Source organism: Mastomys coucha, unplaced genomic scaffold, assembly GCF_008632895.1.
Source record: "Mastomys coucha isolate ucsf_1 unplaced genomic scaffold, UCSF_Mcou_1 pScaffold15, whole genome shotgun sequence".
NCBI lineage: Eukaryota > Metazoa > Chordata > Mammalia > Rodentia > Muridae > Mastomys > Mastomys coucha.
In genome coordinates, this window is record NW_022196897.1 from 155,037,832 (window position 1) to 155,045,824 (window position 7,993).

Sequence of the window (7,993 nt, forward strand, 5' to 3'; positions counted from 1 at the left end):
AAATCCAGGACACAATGAGAAGACCAAATCTAAGGATAATAGGTATAGAAGAGAGTGAAGACTCCCAGAAATCTTTTTAAGTAATTGTTTGGTTTCAGATGCTGGGACAAAGGACTGAGGTAAAAATTTACATATCAAAGCAGACCTGACCTCCAGGTTCTCCCAGCATCCTTCAGTCCCTGCCTAGCATACCTGTGGTGGTGGGGGGCTGGGTTGTCCTGCCCGCAGAGGCTCTCCCTATGTAATCCAGACGATTTGGTCTCTGAGTGCTCTCTCCTCCTCCTCCTCTGTGCACACACTCTTTCTTCTCTTTCCCTTCCCACGGTGATTTCCTTGGCTTTCCTTCCTTGAGGCCAGTGAACCTGCCTGCCTGCTTCCCCATACACCTGCCGGGAATATAACCCAATCTGGCTTGAACTGGCTCAGCTCACCAGTGGAGAAATAACCTTTATCAGATGGTGCTGAACCCAGGAGGAGTTGAGTCCTCAGTCCTATGGTCCAGTTCTTTCCTGGCCACCTAGGGATTGCTGCTTCTCCATCTTTTCATCAGAGGCAGCAACTGCGGAGTAACCACGAGTAACCATGTCCCAGCAGCTTTGGAGCACCAGGTGTTCTTCCCAGGGTCCAGGACCCTCTCAGCTCTCTCTGCTGAGTGTGGGCTGTGCCTGAGTTAGCCCAGTTCCAAACAAAGACCAGGTCTTTGGGGGAAACCTTTGATAAAAAGATTAGATCTGAGGTTACTTCCCCCATTTATATTGTTTGATCCCAGGCTATTGAGTGGGACATTTCCATAGTCTTGGGATCCCAGCAAAGCCTGGGAGAATGGGTGCCATGGGATCTAAACCAAAAAATTATTCCGATTAGTCTGAACTCCCTGTGTTCTTGCTCCTGGCCCACTCCCCCTTCACTGCATTGAGCACATGGCTCCAGGTGCCACCTAGCTCTGTCCTCCCCCACCTCCCAGCTCATTTTAAATCTCCTGCCATTCTGGCAGCAGGAAAGTTGACACAATGGGTAAACAGCACATCACTAGTCACCATCTTGGCTTTGAGATAAAGACTGTGTGTGTGTGTGTGTGTGTGTGTGTGTGTGTGTGTGTATGTAGGGGGGGGGTGTCACAGCTTCACCACCATCTTGGTTAAGGGCAGCCACATGCTGGCAGCCATCTGTTATGGGAAATCAAGGCTTCACCACCATCTTGGTTAAGGGCAGCAACACATGACTTGAGCATATCAGGAAAGTAGGTCTCCAAAGGTACTTTTAAGTGGAGATAAGGTTTTTGAACTATTTCTGTCCTATCTTGATAAATTGTTACACTGTTTGTCTATGTCTTTTTCTCTTAAGAAGGTATCTCATTTAATATTACTAAAAACACAATTGAGAGATTTTAAACTCTTTAAGCTTTGGAGGATTACTACATTAAAAACGTTAAAGATGACTGCCATGAAAATGTTTGGCCTTGTTTTTGCTAATGTTATGAAGCTGTAATATAGCTGTAGATTTATGCTGGGTAGGGACCAAGGGACGTGGGGAGAACCTGGAGGCCGGGTCTGTTTTGATATGTAAATTATGCACCCCAATCCCTTGTCTCAGGTCTGAAACCAAGTATCCCAGTCTTGTCTTGATAATAGATGAATAAGGGGCGATTTCACCCATGACTACTTCCTGCTGACATTAGGGTGCGGTTTTGGAGTGTGGGCGAAAAGCAGGCGTGTTGGCCCAGTGGGAAGAGCTGTGGTTTCACTGCTGTCCAGGCTGTGGGACCATCTGAGGGTGGGAGCGAGCAGCCCAGTTGAAGCAGTATGTGAGGCTAGGCTGGAGCACCCGTGGGTGACTGCTCTGCAGCTGTTCAGGATGCAGGTTCTGAGGGAACACCTGGATGGGAGGGGCAGAGGACAAAGTTAAGGTGTTTAGGGAGACAAACTTTGCCTTGGGTGTGCATTTGAAACTCTTAGGCCCACGGTCTTGGTAGTTGGAGGAGGGGTGGTAGTGGGGTTTCAGGACCAGGAAAAGCGGAATAGATCCCACCCTCAGGAACAGGCAGGTGAGGAGGGAAAACAGGCTGTTGGCTGACAGTACTGGGTGCAATTCAAAGGCAAATCCAAATAACAGGTGGTCATGGATGAGAACTATTGAAACATGGGTTCCAGATAGGTTCGTGCTCCCATCTGTGGAGCACTTGGCAGCTCATCGCTTCACAGGTGCCGAGGGCAGAAGGCCAGGTGGCATGGCAGATTTCCTCCTGTAGGTCCCTAAGAAGTCTGTCTTTCCAGCTTCTACCGCCTGCCCGCATCCCTTGGCTCCTGGTCCTTCAGCGGCTTCACATCTGGCATGGAAGCATCCAGCCTTCACCACTTCACCTCTCGCCTCTTCCCACCTTCCATCCTGCCCTCTCCCATGTCTGCTTAGTCATCTCTCCTGCTTCCCTCGCTCACCCACGGAGAGTCACCAGTTCCCAGCAGAGGGAAGACTGGCCACAGCACACAGTCTAACCTTTGATACCATGCCTGAGAAGGGGTTGGGTGTAGTTTTCCATTGCCACACTCCTGGCGACTATCAAGGCAATGGGGTAGTCTCTCCCAGTGACTGGCATACCTTGGGAGTCCTTTGTGGCTGTGCCCACATCTTCTTGGAGAGCTTGGGGGGGAGTGCCACTGTTTTGTTAGGATTTAGGAGTCTCTGTCTGTCATAGTAAGTTTAAACATTTAATGCCATATTTAGCAGATCTCTGACATGTTTGAGGGCTAATACCTACTAAGTATATCTAGGTTAGAAAATCTGTGTTTATTTCCCATTATCTGTTCTAAACTGTACCTAGTAAACATAAAGCAAAAGGTTAAATAAGGCCAAAAAATTAATTACATCAGTTCTCAACATGACTTTAAATATAATTCTGAACACATTAAAGGATATGATCATTTATAAAGTTACTGGCTATCAACTTGTGTTTTTTAAGTATAGTAGCTTTTAGGAAACTAAAGCTTTTGAGACTAGAACATGTTAGGTTTGAGCCTTAAAAATCTCAGTCTTGAATTGAAGTTCTTTTAGGATAAGAACAAAACCATTCAATCTAGAAACATATTTCATAAAGAGAACTGGAAACTTGTTGACCTTTATATGGTATACCACAATAAAAATCTGTAGCTTATAAAATCAGACTAATAACATTAGCTAAAACAAGGCCAGACAATATTATTTTGGTTTTGGGTGGTAGTGGCACATACCTTTAATCCTGATGTTTAGGAGGCAGAGTCAGGAAGATCTCTGAGTGCTTGCTGCATTTACAGAATGATTTCCAGGGAAGCCAAGCCTGACAGAAAAACCATGTCTTGAAAGATGAAATGAACCAAATTCTTATTCTCCTTATTTTGGCTAGCTGGGCACAGCAGCATGCTCCTTTAATCCCACACTTAGGAGGCAGAGGATGGCAGACCTATGTTCTACATTGCGAGTTTAAGGCTAGCCGGGATACATAGTGAGACTCTATCTCAAAAAAGGTTAAACTATTTTAATTAGTGTATATAACTGTACATAATAGTGGATTTCATTGAGACAGGACCCAAGGGATGCGGGCAGGTGGTAGAAGCTGGAAAGACAGACTTCTTACGGACCTACAGGAGGAAATCTGCCATGTCACCTGGCCTTCTGCCCTCGGCACCTATGAAGTGATGAGCTGCCAAGTGCTCCACAGATGGGAGCACGAACCCATCTGGAACCCACGTTTCAATAGTTCTCATCTGTGCCTTTAAATTGAGCCCAGTACCGCCTGGGGGAACCAGCCCCCTAATACCCTGATTTCAGGCAGATGAGTCTGATCTTGGACTTCTGGCTTCTGGGGTTGCAGCACAATAGCAAACATGTGTTGCTTCAGTCCTCTGTGTTCAGAGTTGTTTGTTATAATAGTTACCAAATGAAGAAACCAAAACCCAAAACAAAACCCGAATACTCTGGGGGCTGGAGAGAGAGTTTAGCAGTTAAGAGCACCTGCTGCTCTTCCAGAGGACCAGAGTTTGATGCCTGACTGTCATTCCGGCTCCAACGAATCTGACTTCTTCCTCTGGGCTCCAGGGGCACCAGCACTCGCATGTACATATGCACACAAACACATATGTGCAAGAATGAATTTTGAAGGTAACTGTGGTAGCCCACACTGGTAGGGTATGGTTGACACAGGTGGACACATGAGGATTATGAGTTTGAGGCTAGCCTGGGAATCACCTTAAAGGACTGGAGAGGTGACTTAGTACTTAGCGGCCCTTTCTCAGGGTGGCGCACACCTTTAATCCCAGCACTTGGGAGGCAGAGGCAGGCAGATCCCTGCTCAGGCCACCCTGGTCTACAATGTCCAGGATAGCCAAAACAACATGAGAAAACTTTGTTTCAAAAAAAAAAAATCAAAAGAATTAAAGGGGGAGGGAACCAAACCAAACCAAACCAAACCAAACCAAACCAAACAACAGCAACAACAATAAAAAACCAAAGCAATAAAATAAAAAAGAGACTTTGATGCTCTTCCAAAAGACTTGGGTTAGAATCCCAGCACCACGTGGCAATTCACAACTATTTGTAATTCCAGGCCCACACAAATATGTACGTATGCGCGCGCGCGCACACACACACACACACACACACACACACACACACACATTCAGGCAAACACCCATTCAATCAATCAATCAATCAATCAATCAATCCATAAAAAGTAAATTAGTAAGTTTCAGGATGGGAGTGGTGCCACATGTCTTTCATTCCAGCACTCAGATGGAAGAGGCAGGCAGATTTCTGTGAGTTCAAGGCCAATGTGATCTATGTACAAAGTTCCAGGCCAGCCATGGCTACATTGCAAGACCCTGTTTCAAAAGAAAGAAAGAAAGAAAGAAAAACCTTAAACATCAACCCTAATACTCTTCCTCTGCTTGGGACTATGAAGAAACCTTAGTCGGAGTAAGAGGTCTAAAAGCTCCGAGTGAAGCCCGCCACCTGAACTGAAGCCAGGTCTTATTGTACTGGGATCGCTTATGTAGTTTAAAATAATGTGTCCAGGCCCCCGAATTCCTATTAATACAACAGAAATTATCCTGAAAGCAAGGCACGAAGATCTGGTCTGGTTAGCATTCCTGCTTGGCTGTGGGACACTGAAGGCTGTCCTTACCTCCAGCAGTCACCGCAAGAGAAAGTCGGTGCTAACGAGGCCGTGTGCAGCAGAGTACCCAGGAGGGAACGTCATCCAGGGAGCGACATCCGGGGAAAGGTCATCTGTGCAGCAACACAAAGGGCGCATGGTCCAGGGAGCTTCATCCGCGGAGTGACATCCACGTGTGCAGCAGAGTACCCAGGAGGGAACGCTCCAGGATGTCATCCAGAGAGCGACATCTGGGGAAAGGTCGTCCAGGGAGTGTCATCCGCAGAGCATCTACATCTGGGGAAAGGTCATCTAATCCGTGCAGCAACACAAAGGGTGCATCGTCCAGGGAGAGTCATCCGCTGAGCAACATCGACATCCGGGGAAAGGTCATCCAGGTAACGTCACCCTGGGAGCTACATCGGGGAAGGTCATTCAGGGAAGGTCATCCGGAAGGTCATCCGTGCGGCAACATCCAGGGTGAATCTTCCAGGAAGCGTCATCCCTGGAGCGACATTGACATCCAGGGAGCAGATATCCGGGAAAGGTCATCCAGGGTAGGTCATCTGGGGAGGAACATCCGGGGAGGGTCATCCAGGGAATATAGTCCACGGAGTGACTTAATTCTCTTTTTCCGTGGTTCCTCCCCCGCCCCCCAGGGTTTCTCTGTGTAGCCCTGGCTGTCCTGGAACTCACTCTGTAGACCAGGCTAGCCTCGAACTCAGAAATCAGCCTGCCTCTGCCTCCCATGTGCTGGGATTAAAGGCGTGTGCCACCACTGCCCGGTCCCCGTTTTTGTTTTTATTTAATAATGGCCATCTCCTAGCTGACACATCACCAATGCCTTTTGTTCTGAGTTCCTCTGTTTATTTTTATGTTTGTTAGCCGATTTGCCATACTCTCCCTCCCCCTATTATTTTCCTCTCAAAATCTTCCTCAATGGATGGAGAGATGGCTCATCAGTTAAGAGCATTTGCTGCTCCATTAGAGGACCTGGGTTTGGTTCCCGCTCTTCCAGAGGTCCTGAGTTCAGTTCCCAGCAACCACATGGTGGCTCACAACCATCTGTAATGGGATCTGTCACCCTCTTCTGATGTGTCTGAAGATAGTAACGTGTACTCTTAGACATTAAATAAATACATAAATAAATAAATAAATCTAAAAAAAGGAAGAAAGAAAGAAAGAAAGAAAGAAAGAAAGAAGAAAGAAAAAAAGAAAGTGTTGGGACAGAGTCCATCAAGCACCGAGGGCATTTATTTCTCCTGGTTCTGGAGTTTGAGAAATTCAGTAGCCACATGCTAGTTTACTTGGTTCCTGGAGATCCAAGTTAAGGTGAGGTCTCACTGGAGTAGTGTGTATCCTTAATCCAACGTGACTGGTATTTGTAAGAGAGAGAGGGAGAGAGGAGAGAGAATGAAGTGGGGGGGAACAGAGAGGGAGAGGGAGGGAGGCACAGACACTGGAGGATCACAGCTTGGGCCAATCAAAGATGCCAGTAGAAGCTAAGAAAAATATCAGAAAACAGGCTCTACCTCAGAACGGCCAGAAGTGTGCTTACCCAGGAGACACCTCACCTCAGGTACCCAACTGCTACAAATGCAGAGAGTAACCTTTGGTTATACTAAGTCACATAGCCATTAGGATTTTGTTTTGGCAGCTTTAGGAAACCTATACTTTCTCAGCTTGGTACTATTGACACTTGGGAGCTGGATGGTTTCCTTATGGGGGCTACAAAGAGTGTGTAATATGCTTGGTCAAAATCCTGCTGTCTATCCAGTTAAGGACAATAGAATTCATCCTCTGACAACCAAAATTGTTCCTTGACACTGTCATGTGTTCTATTCACTGAGGTCGGTTTAAGGCTCTTTTGCCCCTGGAAGGAATGGAAATGTACCCAGTAGCAGTGATAGAACTGGCCTATAGCTGCTCCTCTTGTCCTAGCCCCCTCTGGTTTCTGATCCCACTTGGTGAAATACTTATTTTTCATGTGTTATATTCAAGTTCTGAATTTATTTATTTTATGTATATGAGTACACCATTGCTCTCTCCAGACACACCAGAAGAGGACATCGGATCCTATTACAGATGGTTGTGAGCCACCATGTGGTTGCTGGGAATTGAACTCAGGACCTCTGGAAGAGCAGTCAGTGCTCTTAACTGTTGAGCCATCTCTCCAGCCCCCTTTCTTCTTATTTTAAATGTCAGTGTTCACACTCAACCTTCTGTCATGACGTATCCTGTAAGCTCTGGAGTATGTATTGTGTTTTGTTTTTGTTTTGGCTTGAGATATTTTTTGCTCTCCCTTGAGATCTAGTCTTCTGACATTGGTTGTTCAAGACTGAGGTCTTAGTTCCCATACTTTTGTTAACGTGGCACCTGGGTTTAAATTTGGATTTGTCACAACTTAGATTTGACGTTAAGTTGAAGAATTGTCTAGATCAGGTTGGTCCATGGGCTGTTTGTGGGGAACTGTCTTCATTTTTTTTCCCCAAGAACATAGTCCTGGCTGGCCTGAACCTCTCTGTGTAGGCTAGACTGGCTTCAGACTCACAGAGATATGCCTGCTTCTGCCTTTTAAGTTCTGGGCTGAAAGGTGTGTGTCATCATGCCTGACTTGATAGTCTTGATTGTAAATTGACTTAGAAAGATTTATCCCATTGTGGGCAGCACCATCTCCTAGGCAGGGAGCCTGATTTGTATAGGACAGGAGAAAATTAGCTGATGCAAACAGGCAACATGGAGCACTCGTCTGCGTCTCCCCCTGACTGTGAAGGTGAGGTGCCTCGATGCGTAAGTTCCTGCCTTGACTTCCCCCAAATGACAGACTGGGATCTGGAACTGTAAGTCCAATGAACCTTTTCATCCCCTAAG

The 7,993-nt window shown here is 46.5% G+C and overlaps 1 long non-coding RNA gene across 1 annotated transcript in view; it reads right to left on the reverse strand.

Moving 5' to 3' along the window:
• Positions 1 to 1,385: 1,385 nt before the first annotated feature.
• Positions 1,386 to 7,993, reverse strand: part of LOC116091453 — a 10,474-nt gene continuing 3,866 nt past the window's right edge. The window contains exons 2-3 of the long non-coding RNA XR_004119039.1: positions 5,153 to 5,688; positions 1,386 to 1,875 (exon numbers count right to left, since the gene is read on the reverse strand). This is a non-coding gene — a long non-coding RNA (uncharacterized LOC116091453). The remainder of the gene's footprint in view (positions 1,876 to 5,152; positions 5,689 to 7,993) is intronic.